This window comes from Protopterus annectens, chromosome 9.part0 (genome assembly GCF_019279795.1).
Source record: "Protopterus annectens isolate FY-2018-M chromosome 9.part0, PAN1.0, whole genome shotgun sequence".
NCBI lineage: Eukaryota > Metazoa > Chordata > Ceratodontiformes > Protopteridae > Protopterus > Protopterus annectens.
In genome coordinates, this window is record NC_056743.1 from 921,052,659 (window position 1) to 921,079,292 (window position 26,634).

General features: G+C 43.7%; 1 protein-coding gene across 1 annotated transcript in view; it reads left to right on the forward strand.

Moving 5' to 3' along the window:
* The window catches only part of LOC122810606 (SAP domain containing ribonucleoprotein), a 1,802,793-nt gene that overhangs the window by 187,632 nt on the left and 1,588,527 nt on the right, over positions 1-26,634 (forward strand). The gene's annotated exons all lie outside the window — the stretch shown is intronic.

Below are 26,634 nucleotides of genomic sequence, written 5' to 3' on the forward strand. Positions count from 1 at the left end.
TGACAATATGGGATTAGAAAGCAGCAAATATTTGTGGAACGTGACAGCACAAGAAAATTGGGAAATATTGGACTGTTTGGACGGTGTTGAGTACTCCTAAAAGCATATGCCTTACTTATAGTCAATGTTTGGAAAATACTTGGGAGAGGGGAAGAGGAGGAGGGAGAAAATTTAACTAAGTAAAACACTTTTTCCTTAATAGTAGTATTTTTTTTTATAGTGCATGATTTTATTTGTATGCAGTAAAGTAAACAGCTGCTCCTGTTTTTTTTTTTTTTTTTTTTTTTTTTTTTTTCTTCTTTCTCCTTCAGTTTTAAGAAGTGTAAGCACTACAATGTAAAAACAAATAGTCTGGTTAAATGAGTGTGACAAAGGAAAAATGAGTGTGCTTTTTCTAATTCTTGCATAGGTGAATGACTGGATTAAAGCCCTTAACTTGATCCAATACGTTTTATGAGAAAGCAAGTAAATGAAAAAGAATATTGAGTATTTTAATGTTTTTTTTTTTTCTTGCAAATGTAAGCTCAATAGCAATTCTGTATCTGGTCCTCATGTCTCCAGGAGGCAATATTATAAAAAAAATGGATAAAAGATAATGTTCTTTGAGCGCATTGAAGTGTTTTTCCCAGCTGGGAGAGCTACAAAGATGAGACAAAACCAGACAGCACTTGGTAGAAGCACAGGCTGCACCATGTGTCTTAGCACGGATAACCTTTCTTTTAGGTTAACTCAAGTTTGAGTGTGGCTGTCAGTTTGGAACTTTTGTTCTTATTAGAAGGGTAAAAATTCAACATTTGAAGATTGTACATAGTTTTGTGTGTTATTATGGTAATATGTTTTAGGGGGGGCTTTTTTGCTTTGCGTGGGCTTTCAGTAAAACAAAAAGCTTTGGAAAATGTTACCTAGGCTCCAGTGGATATGACCAGAAACAACTGTATTAAAGATCAACCTGCCAAACAGTGTATGCATGTAACACAAAAGATGGAACTAGACATTTAACAAAACAGCTGTTGTACATAAAAGGTGGGAATGATACATTTTTGGTACAGTGATTCTTTCTATAATGTCTTTAAATGTCAATGGGATAAATACAAAAGTGAGAGTAGTGAACTATATTAAAAAATGTACATTCCAAAGAGATGTCTAGAGCTTCTCCCCAGGCCTCTGCTGAAAATGGGTTCTGTCGGAGTTGGAATTTCCTGGTGAACAAATGTTTAAATAAAATAATAAATAAATAAATAAATGTAAAGTGCAAATGGCAATGCTACAGGAGACACACATGGAAAGAACTCTACATGTGAATTTGATAAAAGGTTTTCAGGATGGTTATTTAGCAGAATACCTGGGACAAAAGAAAACTGGAGTACTTATATTAATTGCAAAAGGAGCTCCAGTAGTAATAGAGTATAAAGATAATGAGGGTAGATCTGTAGTACTGAGGGGCTACTGGCAAGGGAGGGGATTACACTAGCATGTATTTATATTCCACCTAAAACTGCTATAATGGAGAGAAATCCACTTTCAGCAAGGATTTTTACTTATAGGTGGGGACTGGAATTTGATTTGCAACAGTGAAGATGTGTCTGGGAGCCCAGAAAATATAACAAAGGAGAGTATATTTTTCAAGAAATTCATGAAAATATTTGGCATGGAAGATGTGAATTCAGTACTAAGAGTCTGGGTTGAATTTGCATATTTCCTAAGAATCAAAAACTGAGCTGGGCTAGATAGAATTTGTATTTCACAGGGAAGCATGCATTTAATTGAAGGTTTTGATATGCACCCAATAACTATTTCAGATTGTGTGCCAATAACTAAAATAAAAACCTAGGGTAATGAAATAAAAATGAGACGCTGGCCCTTTCCCACCTATTTGTTGAAAGGAGAGGAATTTAAGGTATGGGTAGTGGAAATTATTCAGGAGTTATATTTGAGAGGATAGAAATTATATTTGAAAATATAGTTAGGGAGTGGGTTAAAGTGGAGTTTAAAAATGGGGAGGAAATAAAAGAACGGGAGATATGGTTAAGTAGTAGTATCAGGAATTATCTAGAGAGATTGGCAAATGTTAAATTATTGCAAAATGGGGGAATCTCGCACACAAGAAGAGGAGCAACTGCAGAATGTTAAACAGAAAATAAGGGCTTACCTCAATAATATGCATGACTTTAGAAAGATTGCTATAAAGCAACTGTAGAGCACAAAACATTTTAGCTGTGAATTATGTACCCACAGCAGTTTGGCTCAGGAATATCCATATTTTATTAGGACATGATAAAATGAAGTATTTAGGAGTATGGATTAAAAATGATAACCTGTGTGGCAGCTAAGGGTATGTGGGGAAAAGACTGACAAAAGATGATAAAAGAGAAATTGGAAGCTCTGTTATATGGATAAGATACAGGCAGTTTAAAATGTTTTTGATCCCTTTAGTCTTATACACAGGTCAGGCTTAGATGTTCTTCATCTCACATTGCTGCAGTCCTTGCATATGGGTAGTCCGCTGTCCTCGGTCGGCCCGAATACCAAAGTATTAGGCTGACGTCAGTCAAGGTGCTTAAAACTGACATCAGGACGTCAGGGTACAAAAGCGCATGACCGACGTCATTTCCTCTGTCTTTTTTGCCGCATGGTCCGATGCAGAAGCAGCGTTGCAAGTGCCGTTCGGCGTTCTGAAATTTTTCGAATTCGGAGTTTCAGACTGAATCCAAGTTGGCTAAGTACCCCGTTGGGGATTATTTTGGTTTTTTCTTGCCTCAGTATTTTACCGGATGTCAGAAAAAGTGAATAACTGTATTTCTTGTGGGAAACAGATACCGCATAGGGATTATCATTCTTTGTGTATTCCTTGTTTGGGGCCTGAGCACGACGTTGTTGGGTGTCGCTTTTGTGCTAGGTTCAATAAACGCACTATTAAGCGAAGGTTAGATTGTGCTAGGCTGGTCTTTGGGAAGCGGTGCAATTATAATATGCCGTCGGATTCTCCGGCACCCGCTTCTGCGAAGCGCAAAGACAAAGCAGTTAAACCCAGGCAAGATGAGTCGTCCGTTCCGGACGCCGGTTCTTTAGAGGCTTCAGTGGAACCGGTGGTTCCGACGGAGACTTCTCTGGAGTCTCAGGGGGAGACTTTGATTTTGCAGGAAGTAGTCTCTCAGGAGGCAGGTCAGGCCGAAGGGGCTTCTCAAGTTACTGTACTCCCCTCCCTTCCTAGGGTGGTTAGGCCTTCTCCTTCGGTTTCCAAGGCTTCTCCCAGAGGCAGGCCAGTTTTAGCTCCTGTTGGGGTCTCTCCTAGTTCAGCAGGGTCTGTGCCTAAGAAGCACATGCTTAAAATGGCAGAAGATTTGATTACTCTGATTAGAGGTTCTATGCCCCCTCCTGATAAGAGGCCTAGGGTGGAGCCAGAGTTGGGAAGTTTTGAACAGGCTTCGTATGTTTCAGAGTCTTCGGCTGAAGACTTGCAGGAGTACTCTCCTTATTCTGATTCTGATGCAGATGATTCCACTCCTTCTGCTTCTCCTCCAGAGGATTTTTCTTTTTCAGAGACTCTTCATTCTATGAGGGAACATTTAAGTGGGAAGGTCAGGACTTCTCTGATTCTAGGAAAAGGCTTAGGGAGTTTTTGCTGTTACCCCAGCATAGGCCTTTGGCTATACCCCCTGTTCTGGATGTTGTGGAAGATGTGTTTGCAGAGGCTTCACTTAATCCTGATTCTCTGCCGCCTGCTCCTGTTAAGCCGGATAGGTATTACAGGGTGCCTGAGGCTCACAAATATCTTTATAAGAGTCCTAGGGCGGACCCAGAAACTATTAGTCAAGGGCCTAAGGGTGTCAAGGCCTCTATTGTAAAAAATCCGGTTCCTTTAGATAAAGAAGCCAGAGCTTTGGATAGATGGGGAAAAAGGTCTATACATCTTCTACCTTAGCTATGAGGGCTTTGAATTGCCAGTTTCATATGTTGAAATATCAAAACTTTCTTCTTTCTCAGTTGAAGTCTAAGGTGGATGCTCTGGCGGAAGGCATTGAGTGTAAAGAATTGCAAGATTTGGTGCATGTCTCTGAACAGGTGGGTAAGCATTCTTTACAGTGTGGTTTTGATGCTGTGCAGGCCTCGTCTAGGGTGGCTGCCACTGGCTCAGTTCTTCGCAGGCATGCCTGGTTGAAGGATCAGAATTTATCTGACCATGTTAAGACAAGGATTTTGGATGCTCCTTTGCAGTCTGATGTGGTGTTTGGTTCACCTGTGGAGTCAGTCTTGAAGAAAATGGAAGACAAGGCTAAGTCTATGCAGACTGTTAAAGATTTTTTGCAAGTTCAGCCTCCGAAGTTTAGTAGGAATTGGCCTGCTAAGGGGTGGACGTATCCTTCTTATGATTCTCAGTCTACGGGTAGATCTAGACGTGGTAGGGGCAGAGCTCAGAGTTCTTTCAGGCCTAGAACAGGGAGTTCCCCTGCACAATCTTCGGGTGAGGGCAGGGGCCAGTCCTTTCGTAAACAGGCCCAATGACCTACTTTGCAGCTGCCAGATCCTTCTTGCCTGGCAGCACCTTTGGGAGGAAGGTTAGCACTCTTCAAGGAAAATTGGATGTTGGTTACCCAAGACAAATGGGTATTGGATATCATACACCAGGGTTACAAGTTTTATTTCCATACCTTGCCTCCTTTCAAAGGCATGCCGGACGTTCCTCCTCAGCAAAGACTAGAGGCTCAAAACAAATTTCTCTACTACTTCAAATAGGGGCCATACAACCGGTTCCTCTGCCAGAAGTGGGCCTAGGATTTTATTCTCGCCTGTTTCTAGTACCAAAGAAAGGAAACACGTGGAGACCAATTTTGGATTTATCCATCCTCAACACATATCTGGACATTCCCAAGTTCAAAATGTTAACGTTACAACAGCTTTTACCTCTGCTGGGCAAAGATCACTGGATGGTGACCCTGGATCTCAAGGAGGCTTACCTTCATGTTCCTATCAGGCCCAGTTGCAGGAAGTATCTGCGTTTTCGGGCTGGGACTTCACATTATCAGTTCTCTGCATTGCCCTTTGGCTTATCTACTGCGCCCAGAGTGTTCACGAAGGTTCTGGCTCCAGTGGTAGCTTTTTTCAGGCTAACAGGAATACAAATTTATCCTTATTTGGACGATTGCCTGATACTGGCCCAAGGAAAGGACGAACTTCTTCATCATTTACAGTATGTGATGGCAGTGTTAAGATGCCTGGGGTATTCTGTGAACGAAATAAAGTCCAGTCTAGTACCCTCTCAGGACCTGTGCTTTCTGGGTGTGAGACTGAATACAGCATCCCAGATGGCCTTTTTGACCCCGGACAAACAAAATAATCTTTCTCTTTACTTCCATCAGTTGTCTCATCAGTCCAGGCTGACTGCAAGGACAGTCCTTCAAGCCTTGGGGTTCATGGCATCTTGTATTCTGGTACTTCCCAATGCCAAACTGCATATGAGGAAGCTACAATGGTATCTCAAGAATGTATGGACACAGCACTGCCAAGATTTGGACACTGTCATTCAAATAATACCTTGCATTCAAAAGGAATTTTTGTGGTGGGCTCAGGAATGTCACCTAAACAAGGGACTCTCTGTGACCCGGCCAGAGGCGAGTCAGATTTTAACGACAGATGCCTCCGACAAAGCTTGGGGAGCTCATCTAAATGGAAAATGGATACAAGACACGTGGCCTGCCAGACTTCAACATCTACATATCAACTTGAAGGAGATGTTAGCAGTCCAATTTGCATTGATAGCTTTCAAGGATTTACTTCTTCCAGGGCAGGTGTTGATTCAAACAGACAACACAACTGTCATGTGGTACATCAACAAGCAAGGGGGAACGCATTCTTATCCTCTATGCAGACAAGCAATGATTTTGTGGGAGACTGCTCTGTTTACAGCTAAATCTTCAGGCAAGGTTTCTGCCAGGAGCACAGAACTCCTTAGCAGATGTGTTGAGCAGACAAATTATGGATCCCCACGAGTGGAAATTGGATCCTCATGTATTTCAGAGATTGACAGTGTTATGGGGAACTCCAGACATAGATCTGTTCGCTTCTCCACTGAATTACCAGCTGCCAAAGTTTTGCACAAAAAGGTTTCATCCCTCGGCATGGAAAGTGGATGCTCTCTCATTCAATTGGAGCAATCTTCACGTGTATGCCTTTCCACCTCTGCCTCTCCTCCCAAAGGTACTGCTGAAGGTCAGACAGGACAAGCCAAACATGATTTTAATAGCTCCAGATTGGCCTCGACAGCACTGGTACCCATTACTGAGAAGTCTGGTACAGGAGCCTCCATGGCCTTTGCCTTCGATTCCTCACCTGCTGTCTCAGGAGAACAGTCATTTACTCAATGTCAAACTTCATTCTCTACATCTGACAGCCTGGCATATTCTGTTTTAAACCCTGGAGGGTCTCGGCTTCCACAACAAGTTTTGAATGTTATTTTGGAGGCCAGAAGGCCTAGTACAAGGAAAGTTTACGCAGATAAATGGAGGAGATTTTGTTTTGGAGTACTGCAAAGGATTTTGATGTTTCTAAACCTAATTTAAGTGTTGCTTCAATACCTTACTGAGTTATTGGACAAGGGTTTGTCCTTCTCCTCTATAAAGGTTCATGCTGCAGCAATTTCTGCTCACTATGACTGTGACCCACCATTATTTTCTCAGCCTTTGTTTAAGCAATTCCTTAGAGGGGCAAAAATTATAAGACCCCACGTAGAGCTCCTACTCCTGCTTGGGATCTCAATTTTGTGTTGGAGAAACTCACTCTACAACCTTTTGAGCCTGCAGCATCGGCAGAGTTGAAATATTTATCTTGGAAGACTGCTTTTTTGTTGGCCATTACCTCTGCGAGAAGGGTTTCTGAATTACAGGCCCTTATGGCAGTTGAGCCTTTCTTAATTTTCCACAAGGACAGGGTGTCTTTGCGTACTAACCCTTCTTTTATGCCTAAAGTGGTTTCTAGTGTGGCTTTAAACCAAACTATTCATTTACCTACTTTTTATGCAAACCCCCAAAATAAAGGGGAAAGGATTTTGCACACTTTGGATATACACAGACAGTTGCGATATTATTTGAACAGAACTAAAGGGTTCAGGCAGTCTCAGCAGTTGTTTGTTTCTTTTGCTTTGGGTTCTCAGGGCAAACCTGTGTCAAAACAAACTATTTCTAAGTGGATTGGGTTTTGTATTGCCTTCTGTTATTCCCATCATGGTAAGGAGATTCCAGCTGGGATTAGGCCTCATTCCACTAGGGCTATTGCCACTTCTACAGCCTTTTTAAGGGGGGTGGCTACTAAAGATATTTTGGAAGCAGCTACTTGGAGTTCAGTGCATACTTTCTCTAAGCATTACCACCTTCCACTTTACTCTAAATCTAGGGCTGGATTTGCAACTGCAATTTTGCAATGCATGTTGGCAGCTCCTAATTCCTTATAGTTTGGCCATCCTCCCTTACCTCTGCTTTGGGATTCTACCCATATGTAAGGACTGCAGCAATGTGAGATGAAGAACATAGTACAGTTTTGTACCTACCATAAATGTAGATGTTCGAAGATCCACATTGCTGCAGTCCGATTTACCCTCCCGCCTTCCCCTCTGTTGTTGAAGGTGGTGGTGTGGTTCGTGTTGTACATAGTGTAAATATGGTTAGTGCACGGGTGGTTGTTTAGGTTTTGCTGGTTTTTGGCTTTGGCCTTTCTTGTTAGGGCCTTCTGACATCTGGGGCAAGAAAAGACTGAGGAAATGACGTCGGTCATGCGCTTTTGTACCCTGACGTCCTGATGTCAGTTTTAAGCGCCTTGACCAACGTCAGCCTAATACTTTGGTATTCGGGCCGACCGAGGACAGCGGACTACCCATATGTAAGGACTGCAGCAATGTGGATCTTCGAACATCTACATTTATGGTAGGTACAAAACTGTACTTTTTTGATCCATTTAGTCTTCTGCACAGGTCAGGCATATTATCAACAATAAGATGAAGGATTTTATCTTTGAGAGGAAGACTGCAAGAGTCAAGTTTGAGAGAATTTTTCCTCTGGTACACTGCAAATGTTGGAGGTGCAATGGGAAGGAAACAAGAAATTTGGGAACATATTTTCTGGGAGTGTAATGAGTTGGTAGAGTTAGATTCCCTGCAAATTGGTGAAACTAGGGAAATGATTTTTCCTGAGCTTTGATACAGAATCTGAGTTGCCTAGACATAGTAAGGCCTTGCTGAGTCTCTGGTGGCTGCCAAAAAAAAAAAAAAAAAAAAAACAATTACTAGAAAATGGAAATCTGTCTAAACCAGCTGTACTAGAAGCAGTAAATATAGTAATGGATGTAAAACAACTGGAATTGGGTTCCTTAGAAAAGGGTAGGAATAAGTTACATAGGAAAAAATGGGAATCGTCAGAACAGTGTATACACAGGAGGAATGAGGTTTAAAAGAAGGCAGGACTTGAAAGAGCTATGTAAGGTTTGACTGACAATGACTGGATAGATTGTAAGTGATGCATGTTTGCAACTAAAATGATTTCAGTATGGTTTGTTTTCATTTATGTAAATGCCTATGTTATGAGTGGTGATTTAATAAAGATGTTTCTTGTTTAAAAAGGCAGGAATTGAATAATATTATGTAATGTTGCTTAGATTATTTCATATATAGTAATATATGTAAAGTGAAATGTCATATGTGATTTAATGAGGATGTTTCTATTTAAAAAACAAAAAAAAAAACAAAAACGCTCTACACTTTACCTATCCCCAAAAATATTTTCAGTTGCAGTGGCTACTACTGCATTTATTGACATTTTAATGATTATTTCCCTGAAACTGCTTTAATTGTAGCACTCTTAAGTTTTTGACCCCCTGCAACCATCTATTTTAGCAAGTGGTCATTGGAATCTTTTTTTGATTTCTTTCAAAATAATAATTTCTGCTCCTTTTTCTACTGTCAGTTTGTGTTTTTTTAAAAAGAATTGTATGAGGCACATATGGGTGTTTGTCTCCAGGTATAGTAGATCTCACTCTGCATCTTGCTACTGGGAACCTGCCTTCCCCCTTCCCAATTTCTGTCTAATGATAGTTTTGCTTTATACCACTTTCCAAGTGGGTACGTTTAGTTATAATGCATTCTTAACCTGCTTGTCCTTCGTGTTTGGTCTTTATGCAACTTTGTGTTTGTTCGTCAGTTTCTATAGTTACTGCCTACTATACTAAATCAAAACCTTTGCTTTCTGTTCTTTTGATTACTTTGTTTTTATTTCACAAGCATCCTTCAGCACAACCATCTGCATCCTCATCAATTGCTCTATCCAAGAAGGGCTTGTACCCAAACTCTGGAAAAGGGTTTTCATCATTCCCCTGCACAAAGGAGGCAATAATAACAATATTACTAACTTTCGTCCCATCGACATCCTCTCTCCTATATCAAAACTTCTAGAGAAATGTATCCATCTTTAACTCCAACCCTATCTCTTAGATAATAACTTACTAACTTCCACAACACGGATTCAGACCCAACCACAGCACCATGACTGCCCTCCTTTCCTTCCTGGAAACTGTAAATAAAGCCAGAGATTCTGGCTCTACTGTATCTACCCTCTTTCTTGACCTCTCTAAGGCCTTTGATACTCTCACAACCTTCTTCTAACTAAACTATCTAACCTAAACCTATCCCCTGCCTCTCTCAATTGGTTCACCAGCTATCTCTCCAACAGGCAACAAGCTGTCAAGTGGAAAAAAGCCATCTCCTCTTTCCTTAACACACCCACTGGTGTCCCCCAAGGTTCCATTTTGGGTCCTGTCCTCCAATATATTCATAAATGAGTTCTTCCACTCAATTCCTCATGCTAAATTTATTCAATATGCAGATGATTCTGCAATTATCTGTGCAGCCACATCCATCCCCGCTCTCTTAAAACTGACTCAAGACGTCTTCTCTACCACAGAACAGTGGATGAAGGACAATCATATAGCACTCAATGCGTCAAAAACCAAACTTATGGTATTTACCCCCCTCAAAAACCAACACCATTGATAGAAAACTATTCTCCGTCACTAGCCAGAATAACACACCTCTTGAACTGGTATCTGAAACCAAACTACTAGGAGTCCAGATTGATGACCAGCTTAAATTCAATAGCCACCTACAACTAAACATAAAAAAAAAAAAAAAAAACACCAAAAACTTGGCATGCTCTACCGACACAGTCGATTCCTCACTACATCTACTAAGCTCACTCTCGCTACTGCATTTCTCATCCCTTCCCTCCTTTATGGTGCCCCTCTCCTAACAAACATACTATCATCTCTCAAAACAAAACTGTCCTCTTGTTATAATAAAATTGCCAAATTTGCCACTAGACACAAATCTACCTATCACTGTGCATCTCTCCACAAACTTAACTGGCTAGAGCTTCCCAACTATCTCTTTTATACTCAGCTCACTTTTGCTCACAAACTAATTTTTCATCCCTCTGTCTGTCCCCCTCTCAGCTCTCCCTTTAAAATGCACCTGCCACAAAGACTCCTAACATCTAATAACCAAAAGCTAATAGAACTGTACAAACCCTTTCACTCTCCAGGACAAAACCTCCTGTCCTTTGCCCTGGCACGCCTTTGGAACTCCCTTCCTCCCTCCATCCGTATCACCACCAACCTCCCTGCTTTTAAAAAATCACTGCACTCCCTTCTAACATCCTCATGGGAATGCTCCTGCTCCCACCCCTCATAGCCTATTCTCCACTTCCTACAGGCTACTTTATCATATATTACCAGACACCAAATAATAAGCCAACTGTAATGACATCTTATAATTCTCTTATCCCACTATTCCACTCAAACTATATATTTACTGCAGCAATGCTTTGTTTTTCTACAAAATTATAACTTTTTAACCTAACAATTTTTATTGCACCTGCTTAAATCTTAATTTTCTACAAAATGAAACCTAAAAATTGCCTTGTAGATGCTTACTCTTTGTTTTGAACCCACAAATGACTGAAATTGTAAACTGCTGTAATCTTTTTGCAACCTTTGTTTTGGTGCTTTTCTCCCCAGGACTCCATTGAAAATGGGTTCTTATTGGCCCAATGGGCTATCCTGGTAAACCAACTGCAAATAAATAAAACAAGCTCCTCTAAATGTGTCACGGTTTTGTATTGCATCCCAAGCTTTGCTGCACCTGCCATGGTGATCCTCTCGTGGCAGACATTGTGTCCTTTCTACAAATTCTGTGCATTTTTGAGCAAAACATTTGCTTGGTGAAATTGTCTACATAGTTACTTGGGTCCTGTTTCAAAGCTCCTTCCCAAGTAGCAATGAGTAAACTGCTGCCAGCGTAGCTGTTTTTGCAATTGAGGAGTTAATCCATCACTTTTCATAATTTATGCTTATCTGTAGTAGTGCTGGCATCCAGCCACAGTACTTACAATCACTAATTGCATGACTAGCTTCTACTTGCATCTCAGTAGCTTTGGTTCCACACACAGTTTAAACTATGAAGTGTATACAACAGGCACACCTATTTTTTGCATTTATCACAGCATTTCCTAAGGGGTCTTTCATCCAAAGGAATTTAACTCTTTCTTGTGGTTTCTATTTATATGTCTGGATTTTATTCCCTTCCCTTCAGGTGGGTTGTGAATGTGGTGCATTTATACATGTGTTTGGTATACATTTTTTTGTTGTTTTTAGTGTGAATCACGCTTAAATAGGTCATTATCTACTTTTTATTTTTTTTTTAATTTCTCCAAACCTTCTGGGTTTTTAATACCATGACAAGAATGGACCCCATTCCCAAGTCAAAGTACGATTAAAGTTCATGAAATTAGTATTGTTTCAATCTTTGTCGGCCAGAAGTGCTCTTCGCAGCACCTGCAATGTGCCCAGTAATGAATCCTGCAGATCATACAGGGTTACATGTATTGGTAGCGTATCTAAACACGATTGTAGACTTTTTTTTTTTTTTTTCTCCCAAGACCCGTTGCTCTTACTACTATTGGAACTGTGTGGGTGTCTCTCTTCCACATTGCTCTCATTCTGCTTGCGAATCCTGATATTTTAGGACTTTTTGTATCTTTCTCTGTATGCAAGACGCTGTAGTCGCTGGGTGTGGCAGTTTTCAATGAACAATGCTACTCTCATCTTCTTTTCTTGGACCACTGTATCTATCTGGTTTTCTAGCATCTATCTTTTGAAGTGTCAGTAGTGGGTGATCCCATGTGATGTAGACTTCTTCATTTTCTGTGATACTTTGTGGCTCATGTTTCCAGTGTTTTTCAGCCACTTCAGTAACTTAATGTTTGCGCAATCCTCAGTGCAACAGTCTTGCCACATTATTATGCCTTTCGGTGTACAGTCCTTCTGCCATTAGTATGTCGCAACCAGCAATGAGGTGTGCAACTGTTTTCCAGCTTTGTTTTACACAACCTACATTTGTCTTTCTCCCACATGTTCAATGGACTTGGTAAACCAACGTGTGCACAGCCCACTATCTTGGGCCACTAGTATTAACCTTTCATCTCTTGATTTGAATTCACCTGTCCTTAACCATTCCTGCTTTTGTTCCTGATCAACATGAGGTTCTTCCAGAAGTTTTCTATACTATATTTGTTTTTTTCACATTTCTTGCCTTACCTGGTCCTTCATTTTATACTCTTTCTTTTGTTTTTCTTGGCACATTCAGTTGCTGCTTGATTTTTCTCTACTTCTGGTTTGATTTCCATTCCTGCTTCTGCTAAATTAAGCAGAGAAGTCATCTTGGATTTATTCTCTTGATGTTTCAAAACTTTTACTACATTTGGGTCTTGTGAGGTCAGCAGATGTGTGGAGTTCCACAACTGCAGAGCTGTACATGTAATCAATTTCAAGGCGGCCCATCCCTCCTTCGGAACGGGGTACATATAATCTTGGTATTTTTTTTGTAAATCATTTGGTGAGCATGACGCATCCTGCTTGTTTTCGTATCTAATCTGTCCAACACGTTTTGGGGCCAGGCAGTCACTCCAAAACTAAGTTAGGACAGGAAGAGCAAATTGGTTTGGTTTATAGCTTGGATTTTGTCCTTAATGTCAACACTGTTTTCAGAATTTAAGTTTTCTGAAGTATTCCTTACTAAGTTTTATTCACATTTGTTCATGTTTTATTGTTGATCCTTCATTTCCCAAATATTTATACACCCCCTCTTGCTCAAGTTATTTTCTATCACATTCTTGTCCCAAACTGATCTTTGTGTTTTACTGTTGCAGTCATCGCATTTGGGTTATCCCTGCCAGGGTAGCCCTCGGCCGGCCTGAATACCAGAGACTTAGTATTTCTGCTTCGGTTGCAGTTGTTTGAGGACTGACATCAGGTCGTCTGCAGTATAAAGTAAGGCAGCCGACGCCATTACATCAGTCTTTCTTGCAGTGGAGCCAGAAGCAGTTTGCATGAGTGCCAGTCGGCTGCTACCTGAGTTTTGTCTACCGAATTGAAGTCTTCTAAAGCCAAGTACCACGTTGGGGATCCTTTTCTCTTGCACTAACCGATGTCAGAAAAAGTTAATTGTCTCGCCTGTGGAAAACCAAATACCACACCGAGACTTCCAATCTTACTGTGTCACGTGTTTAGGCTCAGACTATGCCATCCCTTGTTGTCGCTTCTGTACTTTTTTTAATGCCAGAACTATCCATTGTTGGCCCTTATTGTAGCCAGATATTTTCACTTACAGTCCTCTAATTCTGATATGGCTTCTGTAAGCCATCAGATCTTCTGAGAAATTGTAAAGATAAAGACCGAGACAGACTGCATAGGTCCAAACCTACCGATGATTCCGTTAAGCTAGTCGTCAGTTCTCTGGTCCTCGGTGAGGTGCTTTTGCAGCCCCTGATGCCTGCTTCTGTTGATTCGCAGGCCGCTACTGAGACCCTTTTGGAGTCGGGTACGCAGCAAAACGCTTAGATTTGAGGATCCTGCAGCCATCTCAACCTTGGATCGGTCTGGAGCCGCTGAGCAGGCACTGGCTTCTACTTCACACTACTGCATCTCTACACAAACCGATGTCTTCTTTCGCGACTACCGTTCTTTCTAAAATTAGAGTTTCTTAAGCCCGGGGTACGAACCACACCCAATAAACCGACCCACTCTCAGGTGCCTGCTACCTTGCCCCAGTCTCAAATGCTTAAAATGGCGGAAGACCTTTATCATGCTGTTCAGGGAAAGCCAAGCTACCCCCTCCAAAAGGAAGAGCGATCTGTCCCCTGTAGTTTTGTCTGAATAAGAGTCAGATGAATCTGATGGATTTGAATATGAAGACCTGCAACCCTTCTCCACTTATGAGGATTCTGATGCAGAGGATTCCATTTCTTCAGCCTCTCCCCCAGAGGATTTTTCCTTTGGGGAAACACTGCTTACCTTACGGGAGCATTTCCAATGGGAAAGTCAGGACTACCCTCAGTCTAAAGAGACTCTTGGGGGGGGGGCTTCCTGTATCTTCCACAACACAGACCTTTGGCCATCCCCCCCCCCCAGTCCTGGATGTTGTGGAGGATATTTTCCTAGACTCCAGCTTTACTCCTGATGCCCTTCCTCATGCTCCCAGAAAACCAGACTGGTACTGTAGAGTCCCTGACTCCCACAAATATTTTGTTAAAAATCATACAGCTGACCCTGAGGTCATTTCAAGGACCAAAAGGAATTAAAGCAACCTCTACTAAGAATCCCACCCCCTCAGATAGGGATTCCCGATCTTTGGACAGATGGGGTAAGAAAGTATACATCTCAGCTACTCTTGCTATCAGGGCACTAAATTGTCCATTCCATATGCTGAAATTTCAGCAACATACCTTGGAAGTCTTCCTTTCCTGCTTTGGCAGAATCGAAAGATTTACAAGAGTTAATGCATTCTGCAAGTCAAGTAACTAAACACACCTTGCACTGTGGTTTTGATGCCCTAGCAGCTTCTTGCAGGGCAGCCGTCATTGGATCTGTCATTAGAAGGCATGAATGGCTTAAGGAACAGCCCCTGCCAGATCAGGTCAAATCTAAATTTTGGATGCCCCTTGCACAAAGAACTTATTTGGCACTAAGGCAGAAGAGGTCTTGAAGATGGAAGAAAAAACAAAATCTATGCAAACAGATAAGGATTTCTTGCAGGTCCAGCCACCTAGGTTCAGGAGGCATTGTCCCGCCAAACAACACTAGTCCTTTTCTGCTTCCAGTAAACTGGCCCAGCCTAGACCCCCCCCCCAGATAGCAGCCCCAGGGAATGCAGAGATCTAAGCAGTGGACTACCTCCACTTCAAAACTAAGGAGTTCTAACCCACCCCCTTATGGTAAAAACTCACAATGACTCATCTCCTCCACACCCTCCCTCTGCTCACCTTCACTTACCCCTAGGAGGGAAACTCTCCTTACACTCAAGCACCTGGGCCACCATTACCAAGGATCACTGGGTTCTGAACATTGTGCTCAGGGATACAGATTTTCCTTCCACACCTTTCCAACCCCAAAAGGGTTCCCAGATCTACCACCAAATCAGTGGGCAGTGGCTCAAAAGCAAATCCTTTCCCTGCTCTCTCTGAGGGCAGTAGCACACAGTCCTTCAGAACAGGCCAGAGTTTCTACTCCAGACCTTTTCTGGTGCCCAGAAACGAGGGCACCTGATGCCCCATCCTCAATCTATCCATTCTAAGCACCTTCTTGGTGATCCCAAAATTAAAAATGCTCACCCTCCAGCAGCTGCTACCCATGCTCTCCAAGGATGCTTGTCTAGCCACCCTAGATTTGAGACCTACCTCCACATTCCTATCCGGGAATCATGCAGGAAATAGTTCTCTGCGCTTCCCTTTGGCTTATCCACTGCTCCCCAGAGTTTTCACAAAATGTCTGGCTCCTGCCATTGCCTTTTGTAGACAAAGAAATATTCAGATTTACCCATACTTAGACGACTGCCTTATTCAGACAGCCAGCCAGGAGAAGCTGCTCAAGCACCTGGCCTTTGTAAAGACCCTGCTAACATCCCTAGGGTACACAATCCACAAAAAGAAATCCAAACAGGTGCCCACCCAAAGGATAATCTTCCTGGAAGCAAATCTGGACACAGCTTCCCAGATGGCATACCTTACTCCAGAGAAACAAATTTAACTGACTGCCTACTTCTCTCAACTAGCCACCAGGCCCCAGCTAACTGCAAGGAAGATACTGCAAGCTCTGGGGTTCATGGCATCTTGCATACTACTCATTCCATATGCTAGACTGCATATGAGGAAACTTCAGTGGTACCTAAAGAGCCTTTGGTGCCAACACTCACCTGGAAACTCTTCTACCTGTAATTCCTTACCTCAGAAAATATTTTCTTTGGTGGGCAACAGCATACCCCCACAACAAGGGAATGCTTTTCTCCCCACCCCCCAGACCCTCATCACAGACGCATTAGACTATGCTTCGGGTGCACACCTGGATGGCAGGTGCATACAGGGCCAATGGAGCCCACAGCAAATCCCTCTGCACATCAGTCAAAAAGAGATGATGGCTGTGCAGCACGCCTTGATAGCTTTCAAGCCCCTTTTCTTTCCAGGGGCTCTCCTGATCAAAACGGACAACACCACTGTGATGTGGTACATCAACAAACGGGGAAAGACTCGCTCCTACCCTCTATGCAGGCGAGCCATGAGCCTTTGGCGCACACCCTCTGCCATGCAACTACACCTGTTGGCACAATTCCTACCAGGCTCTCTCAACTCTCTGGCAGACCATTTAAGCAAAAATCTTCTGGACCCACACGAGTGGCAACTCAACAGAAGTACCTTCACCCTAATAACTCTGAAATGAGGAACCCTGAAGGTCGACCTCTCTGCCTCCCACGCCAACCATCAGCTCAGCAAATTCTGCACCCGGGAGCATCACTGCATGGCTTGGAAAGTGGATGCCCTGTCCTTCCCTTCCCCTGGGTCAGTCTATTGGTATATGCTTTTCCTCCCCTACCTCTCATCCCCAGGGTATTGCTCAAAATAAGGGAAGCAAAACCAAGGACCATTCTTATAGCTCCAGACTGGGCCCCGCCAGCACTGCTACCCCTTGCTGTGCAGCCTATTTTCACTATTCCCATGGCATCTTCTCAGATTCCAAACCTCCTGACCCAGAGGGAAGGGGAGTTCTTGCATTCCCAATTGCAGACACTCAATTTCGCAGCTTTGCTTATTCCCTAACCCCAACCCAATCTGCCAGCCTCAGTAAATAGGTTCTGGATGTTATCCATGAGGCCAGACGTCCTAGCGCTAGAAAGTCTTATGCTGATAAATGGAAAAGGTTTTGCACCTGGATCCAGGCTAAGGGAGCCAATATGGCACAGCCCTCCCTCCCTCTCATCCTGGATTACTTAGCTGACCTACTACACAGTGGCCTCTTTCTTTTCTATAAAATGTCATGCCTCTGCTATTTCTGCTCATTTTCCATCTGAGCAGCCCCTTTTCTCACATCCTTTGGCCAAACAGTTCCTAAGAGGGGCTAGCAACTTGAGGTCACCCAGAAGGGCACAAATACCAGCTTTGGGACCTTTAACCTTGTATTGGAAAATCTCACCCTGCCCCCATTCGAACCAGCTGCTTCTGCAGAGCTAAAATTTTTCTCCTGGAAGACAGCATTCCTTCTGGCCATCACTTCAGCCAGCAGAGTCTTTGATCTGCAAGCACTCATAGCTGTGGAACCCTTCATCTTTCTTGCAGACGGTATCCCTCAGAACTAACCCATCCTTCATGTCCAAGGTGGTGTCCAGTGTGGCGGTCAACCAATCCATTAATTTGCCTACCTTTTTTCCTAATCCCCAGAACAAGGGGGGAAGGATTCTTCACTCTATCTGGACAGGACTAAATCCTTCTGAAATTCTTATCAGTTGCTGGTTAGCTGTGCTACAGGGGCAGAGGGCAAAGCCATCTCCAAACAAACCATTTACAAATGGATAGCACATTGCATCCATTTCTGCTACAAACAGCATGGAAAGCCTCCCCCCAAGGGGGTCAGTACACACTCCACCAGAGCAGCGTCCACCTCTAACTTTCCTCAGAGGAGTCCCCACCAGGGACATCCTGGAGGCTGCCACCTGGACATCTGTTCACACTTTTACCAAGCATTACCACCTACCTCTCATCCAAATCCAGGGCAGGGTTTGCCTCTGCAGTCTTGCAGGGCATCCTAGCCAGCCCCTAGTTTCATTGACTGCCTCCACCCTTTTCCTCAGCTTTGGGAATTGACCCAAATGTGATGACTGCAACAGTGAAACATGAACATAGTACAGTTGTGTGTACACTTTACATAAATGTAGATGTTGGCATGCATTCATTGTTGCAGTCCTGGTTCCGCCCCCCCTCCAGCCCCATTTTCTTCTCCTTCTCCTTTTATTACCATTCTAACTTGTTCTCTCTTCCTTTCAAGAGACTTATTGTTTTTTTCCACTGGTGGGGTTTCTTCACCAGACCCTGGCCTCCTACTTGGGGGCTTCTGACAGGTTAGGGCAAGAAAAACTGATGTAATCGCGTTGGCTGCCTTACTGTATACTACTGACGACATGAGGTCAGTCCTCAAGCGACAGCAACCGATGCAGAAATACTAAGTTTCTGGTATTTGGGTCTGCTGAAGGCTTACCCTGGCAGGGATAACCCAAATGTGATGACTGACTGCAACAGTGAATACACTCTAACATCTACATTTTATGGTAAGTGTACATGACTACTTTTTCCTGGTGCAGCAGTTTTCCTATGTTAAAGGTTGCTTTTGCACACTTATCAAGACCAAATAACATTCTCATATTGTCTGAAAACAGTTTTGACAACCTACAACTGTGCTTTCAGCTCGTCTGATGAGCTGTACAGTTTTTTAAATCACCGACAAAGAGAAGATGAGAAGTCTTTACACTTCGTTGTTTTTTAGGTGCCAAATTGTAGCCATGGTGTAAGCTGTTAAGAAAACCACTTAATGGGTTAATGGCAAGGCAGAATAGCAATGGTGACCATCACCCTGGAATATCCCCCTTTGAACTTTTGTTCCGTGGATAATAATCTGTCCTTTTGTCATGGCTTAACTGCAAAGTGGTCTACCAGTGTTCCATGGTCACTGTAATGTAGTCAGTCGGTGTAGTCAGTCAGTGTACGGTGTATCGTAGACGTTTTTAAGCACGCTTTTATCCATGAATATGAGATACTATCAAATGCTTTTTTTATAGTCAGTCCATGCCATACTTAAGTTCTTCCCCTTTTTACAGTTCTCCAGTATGACTTTAACAACAAATGATTCTTTGTTCCATATGACTTTCTTTTATTACCCTTTTGTTCTACTACCATAATTGAGATTTCTTCTAAATGGCTAGTAACCCTGTTGGCATCAATTCCCATGTATAGTTTGTACATCATCTGGAAGGCAAGTTATTGGCCTATAATTTTTAGGGTAGCTTGCAGGTTCACTCTTAAGTAGGGGCTTTGTTTTGCCTGTTAGCCAGGTTGGTGTTGGGTCTATATTGGATGATCAAACTTTCAAAATTTCGATTGTCATATGGTCGACAACCATATGATCGAATTTTTGAAAGCACGGAATGGGAAGATTTCCCTTTTCTGCACTGTAGTGCAGTCTCTTGAGTTGGTATATTTAAAGAGTGGGGGGTGCAGGGTGGCTTGCCACCTGCTTAAAAACGTTCAGGTAGGTTATTTGTGTAGTTTTATTTTTTTTTTTAGATTTTTGAACTTTTAAAAGTTCGATCATATGGTGTCGACCATGTGACAGTCAAATTTTTGAAAGTTCGATTATAGGTTCATAGGTGAGGCTATCTGCCCTAGGGCATTTATAAGCCTAGCCAGAGTGTGTTTGGCTTTCGCCACCCATTTTAAATTAATTTTGCTATGCCGTTTTTTGAGGTTAGTATACTGTGCCTCTAACAGTGACACAGAAGTGATAGCCAGGGTAAACCTACGATCTCCCATCCACTCATCAAGATTCCTCTTGAAGAGAGTCAATGTGGGACTCTGCCTAACCTGGACTGGGATTTTATCCCAGAGTGAAGGGAGCCTCTGGGTTATGAATCTGTCCCTCCAGCATGTCCTATTTATTTCAGTGCTGAGGTTCAAGTCTCTCGAGCGCGTAGCTCGATGGGATTTGGATTTTCTGAGGTGCAGCATGTCCACTAATTCCGGGTTGGACATGGCTTTATACGTCAGGCACAGATTGCCTCTGAGCAGGCGGTATGCCACTAAGTAGAGCTGGAGTTTCTTTAACCGGGCAGCATATGGCATCTGTTTGAGCCCTTTGATCCTCTTGGTGAGGTACTTTTGGGGTCTTTCCAGTTGCTGCAGGTGTCTGGTAAGGTACATCCCAAAAGGGGCATTGTACTCAATTATGGGCCTGATGAGGGATGAGTAAAGAGGCACGATGACCTCTCCTGATCTAGATGTGAATCCCTTCATGATTAGGTGGGCTATATAAAATGTTTTTGTAACCACTTTGGCCACGTGGTTGTCAAATGAGAGATTGCTATCAACTTTGGTCCCTAATGACTTCTTCTGTACTTAATGGATTACCACCTATGTGGTAATTTGTGGGCACTTTGTTTTTGCCAAAGGGATGACTATACACTTTTGGCGTTAGCTTGAGGCCATGGCTCTGGCACCAGTTGTCTGTTTCTATGAGGCCCTTTTGGAGGATGCTTGTGTCGGCTGGAGAGTTGATTATGGCGCCCAGTTTGCAGTCATCTGCGAACTTGGTCAGCCACAGTCCTTCCATGTTGGCCTGTACCGCCGAGAAATATATACTGAACAAGAGAGGTCCCAGGACTGAGCCTTGTGGGACGCCACTTGTAACTGGTTTGGAGTCTGACATGGCTCCAGCAGTTCTAACCATGTGGGTTCTGTCCTTGAGCCAGTTTGCAACCCATCTAGTGACATAGGGGTTTATATTTAAGCTGGTGAGCTTATCTATAATGCCAGAGTGGGGTATTGTATCGAAGGCTTTTGCGAGGTCCAGGTAGGCTGTGTGGACCACCTTCCCCTCGTCAATGGCCTTGGTGACTGTTTCAAAGAAATTGACCAGGTTTGAGGCAGAATCTGCCCTTAAAGCCAAACTGGGTAGGATCCAGCATCTGTAGGTCCCCAATATCTTTATTTATGAGGTCCATGATGATCCTTTCCATAGCTTTGCAGACTGCTAGTCAGGCTTATGGGGCGATAGTTTCCAGGATCCGTTGAGGCACCACCTTTATGGAGAGGGACCACTGTTGCTGTACGCCACTCTTTGGGTACATATCCTGTAGTAAGGCTAAGATTGAACAGTAGTTTTATGTTTGGGTTTAGCTCTTCTTGGAGTTCATGTAGGACGCAGCGCGGGGCACCATCTGGTCCCATTGATGCTGTGTTTTTTGCTTTGGAGAGGGCGGCTCTTACCTGAGCATCTGAGATGTCAGGGGGGCAGCACTGTGTTGGCATAGATATTTGCCCTTTTGCTGGGGAGAGGGGGGAGAAGTTTGCACTGAACCTGTCAGCTAGGATGTTGGCAATGTCTGTGGGCTCTGTGTATTTTTTGTCATTTTGGACTAATTCTGAGCATATCTGGGAATTTCCACCCAGGTTCCTAACATAACTAAAGAAAGCCTTGTGATTTATCCTTAGTGTCCTGTGCAATTTTTCTCTCTAAGCTGGCCTTAGACGATTTTATGAGTGCCCGTAGTTTTTTGCTAATACTGATCAGAGATGCCTTCCCTTTTTGGGATTTTGCTCTGTCATGTAGTAGCTTCCTCCTTCTATTATATATTTTGTTTATGGCTGGGGTCCACCAGACAGGACGTCTGCCTTTGGAGGATTGGGTCTTGGTTTTATTTGGGATTGCATGATCCATGCATTCCTGAAGGTGTTCATAGAATGCGTTTATAAAGGATTCTGCGGTCTGAGCCATATTTTCCACAGGCCCGGGGGTTTGAAGGATTTCGCCTCTGTTTTGAGGTGTGTGAAATTTACTTTTGAAAAGTTTTTCACTGTGGTTTTCTGGGCAGGGGGTGGGGTCGGGATGTGAATATCCAGTGAGATTAGTTTATGGTCTGATCTTACCAGTGAGGGATACACTTCTGGTCTGGAGCATAGTGTCCCCATGTTGGTGATGATCAGGTCCAGTATGTTTTCCCCTCTTGTGGGAGTGGTAACAAGTTGTTCCATAGCATTTGAGTTTATAAATTCTAGGCACCTTTGGGCTAGGGTGTTGGAGCTAGAGTAATGCTCCCAGTCTATGTTTGGGTAGTTGAAGTCGCCCAATATAATGGTGTTTGGAGAGACCTTCATATTTTCCAGTATTCTCAGGAAGGCCAAGTGGGGTTCCTGTGTTTGGGAGGGTGGTCTGTAGCAGGCTATAAACTGGAAGGCAGTTTTACCCACAGTTAGTTGCACATGGATAGTCTCTGATGCTTTGTGCTGTGCCACCAACCTGGAGGTGTGGGTATCTTTGACGAATATTGATACTCCCCCTCCTTTTGTGGTTTGGTCCAAGTTTTGGGGCCGAAAAGCATGGTATGAGGTATAACCTGGTAGTGCTGGGGTGCTCTCGGGAGCCTTGAACCAGGTTTCTGTTACTGCACAGATATCTGTTCTCCATGCTAAGGAGAGTTTCGAATGCGTGTATCTTGAGGTTTAGACTTCTGGCGTTGAGTAGCATTACTCTTAGATGTTCATCTCACATTGCTGCAGTCATAACCTGTGGGTAGGCCGCTGTCCTCGGTCGGCCCGAATACCAAAGTGTTAGGCTGGCGTCGGTCATGGTCACTCAGATCTGACGTCAGTACGTTGTGGTACTAAAGCGCATGACCGACGCCATATCCCCAGTCTTTCTTGCCGCATGGTCCGAAGCAGAAGCAGCGTTTTGCAAGTGCCATTCGGCGTTCGGTCTGAAACTCAAAATACGAAAATTTCAGAAGACCAAGTTGGGCTAAGTACCCCGTTGGGGAATATTTTTGTCTTTTCTTGCCTCAGTTAAATCCGGATGTCAGAAAAAATGAATAATTGTATTTCTTGTGGGAAACAGATACCTCATAGGGATTACCACTCTCTTTGTATTCCTTGCTTGGGGCCTGAGCACGACGTAGTCGGGTGTCACTTTTGTGCTATATTTAAGCGCACCATTAAACGTAGATTAGATTGTGCTAGGCTTGTCTTCGGTAAGCGGTGTAATTACAATATGCCGTCGGATCCTCCGACGCCCGCTACCGCTAAGAAGCGTAAGGAAAAATCGTTAAAGTCCAAGCAGGATGAGTCGTCCGTTACGGACGCCGGTTCTGTAGAAACTACGGTGGAATCTGTGGATCCGGCCGAGGTTTCAGTTGAGTCTCAGGGGGAGCCTTTAGTTTTGCAGGATGTGGCCTCTCAGGAGTCGGGGCAGGCTGAGGGGGCCTCTCAGGTCTCTGTAGTCCCTTCTTTGCATAAGGTGGTTAGGCCTTCTACTTCTGTCTCTATGGTTCCTTCCAAGGTCAGGCCTGGTTTATCTTCCTCTGGCGTCAGCCCTAGTTCTGCAGGTTCTGTACCTAAGAAGCATATGCTGAAAATGGCAGAAGATTTAATTACCTTAATCGGGGGTTCTTTGCCTCCTCCAGATAAGAGGCCTAGGGTGGGGCCAGAGGTGGAAGGATTGGAGCATTCCTCAGATTATTCGGAGTCTTCAGCTGAAGACATTCAGGATTTTTCTCCTTATTTTGATTCAGATGCAGAGGATTCTAGTCCTTCTGCTTCCCCACCAGAGGATTTTTCTTTTTCTGAAACCCTGCATTCCATGAGAGAGCATTTTAAGTGGGAAGGTCAGGATTTCTCAGATTCTAGAAAGAGGCTTAGGGAATTTTTGTTTTTACCACAGCACAGGCCCTTGGCTATACCCCCTGTTTTGGATGTTGTTCAGGATGTTTTCTCGGAAGCTTCCCTTAATCCTGATTCTTTGCCTCCAGCCCCGGTCAAGCCAGACAGGTATTACAGAGTGCCTGAGGCTCATAAATATTTGTATAAGAGCCCGAGAGCTGACCCGGAAACTATTAGCCAGGGTCCTAAGGGTGTCAGGGCTTCTGTTGTAAAGAATCCAGTTCCTATGGATAAAGATTCTAGAGCTTTGGATAGGTGGGGTAAAAAAGTGTATACCTCTTCCACTCTAGCAATGAGGGCTTTGAATTGTCAGTTTCATATGCTGAAGTACCAGAATTTTCTCCTAAGTCAGTTGAAATCTAAGGTGGATGCTCTGGCAGAGGGCATTGAGTGTAAGGAATTGCAGGATTTAGTTCATGCCTCTGATCAGGTGGGTAAGCATTCTTTGCAGTATGGTTTCGATGCTCTTCAGGCCTCTTCCAGGGTGGCTGCCACTGGATCAGTTCTTCGTAGGCACGCCTGGCTTAAGGATCAGAACTTGTCAGAGCATGTTAAAGCTCGAATTTTGGATGCTCCCCTTCAGTCTGAAGTTCTGTTTGGTTCACCTGTGGAGTCAGTTTTGAAGAAAATGGAAGACAAAGCTAAGTCTATGCAAACAGTTAAAGATTTTCTACAGGTGCAGCCCCCTAAGTTTAGCAGAAATTGGCCTACTAAGGGATGGGCTTATCCTCCTTCTGATTTCCAGTCTAGGGGCAGATCTAGGCGTGGTAGGGGCAGAGCTCAGGCTCAAGGTTCTTTTAGGCCTAGGACGTGGAGTTCCCCTGCACAATCTTCTGGGGAGGGCAGGGGCCAGCCTTTTCGTAAACAGACCCAATGACCTGTATCTCCAGCTGCCAGATCCCTCCTGTCTGGCAGCTCCTCTGGGAGGAAAGTTGACACTCTTCAGGCAAAATTGGCTTTTAGTCACTCAGGACAAATGGGTGTTGGACATTATAGGTCGAGGCTACAAGTTTTACTTTCACACCTTGCCTCCTTTCAAAGGCATGCCAGACGTTCCTTCTCAGCAAAAAGTGGAGGCTCACAAACAGATTTCTTTACTTCTAAATATGGGGGCTATTCAGGAGGTCCCTCCGTCAGAAGTAGGCCTAGGATTTTATTCTCGCCTGTTTCTTGTACCAAAGAAGGGAAACACTTTGAGGCCAATTCTGGATTTGTCTATTCTCAACACATACCTGGACATCCCAAAATTCAAGATGTTAACTTTGCAACAACTTCTGCCTCTTTTAGGCAAGGATCACTGGATGGTAACTCTGGATCTCAAAGAGGCTTATCTTCACATTCCTATCAGGCCCAGTTGCAGGAGGTTCCTGCGCTTTCGGGCTGGGACTTTACATTATCAGTTCTCTGCATTGCCCTTTGGCTTATCTACTGCGCCCAGGGTGTTCACAAAGGTCCTGGCTCCTGTAATAGCCTTCTTAAGGTTAAGGGGAATACAAATTTATCCTTATTTGGACGATTGCCTGATTCTGGCTCAAGACAAAGTCAAGCTACTTCAACATCTACAGTATGTTATGGCAATGTTAAGGTGCCTAGGGTATTCTGTGAACGAAACAAAGTCCAGTCTAGTACCTTCTCAGGACATGCGCTTTCTGGGTGTGAGACTGAATACAGCCTCTCAGATTGCATTTTTGACCCCGGACAAACAAAGAAATCTTACCCTTTACTTTCAACAATTGGTTCTACGGTCCAGGCTGACTGCAAGGACAGCCCTTCAAGCCTTGGGGTTCATGGCATCTTGTATTCTAGTGCTTCCCAATGCCAAACTGCATATGAGGAAGCTACAATGGTATCTCAAAAGCGTATGGACTCAACACTGCCACGATTTGGACACTGTCATTCAGATGATACCTTGCATCCAAAGGGAATTTTTGTGGTGGGCTCAGGAATGTCACCTAAACAAGGGACTCTCTGTGACCCGACCAGAGGCGAGTCAGATCTTAACGACAGATGCCTCAGACATGGCTTGGGGAGCACACTTCAAAGGAAAATGGGTTCAAGACACGTGGCCTGCCAGACTTCAGCATTTGCATATCAACATGAAGGAGATGTTAGCAGTCCAATTTGCACTGATGGCTTTCAAGGATTTACTTCCCAGGACAAGTGTTGATTCAGACAGACAACACAACAGTCATGTGGTACATCAACAAGCAGGGGGGTACCCATTCATACCCTCTTTGCAGACAAGCTATGATTTTATGGGAGACTGATCTCAGTTTGCACCTCACCCTTCAGGCAAGGTTTCTGCCAGGAGCACAGAACTCCTTAGCAGATGTTTTGAGCAGACAGATGGTGGATCCCCACGAGTGGAAATTGGATCCTCATGTTTTTCAACAGTTGACGGTGGCATGGGGGACTCCAGACATAGATCTGTTCGCTTCTCCACTGAATTACCAGCTGCCAAAGTTTTGCACAAAGCTGTTTCACCCAAAAGCTTGGAAAGTAGATGCTCTATCATTCAGTTGGAACAACCTTCACGTTTATGCCTTTCCTCCTCTGCCTCTCCTTCCCAAGGTGCTCCTGAAGGTCAGGCAGGACAAGCCTTGCATGATTCTGATAGCTCCAGATTGGCCACGTCAGCACTGGTACCCTCGGCTGAGGACTTTAGTACGGGAGCCTCCTTGGCCTTTGCCATTAATTCCAAACCTTTTGTCCCAGGCAAGCAATCATTTCCGCAATGTCAGGGTTCAGTCCCTACATCTGACAGCCTGGCGTATTCTGTTTTAGACCCTGGGGGGTC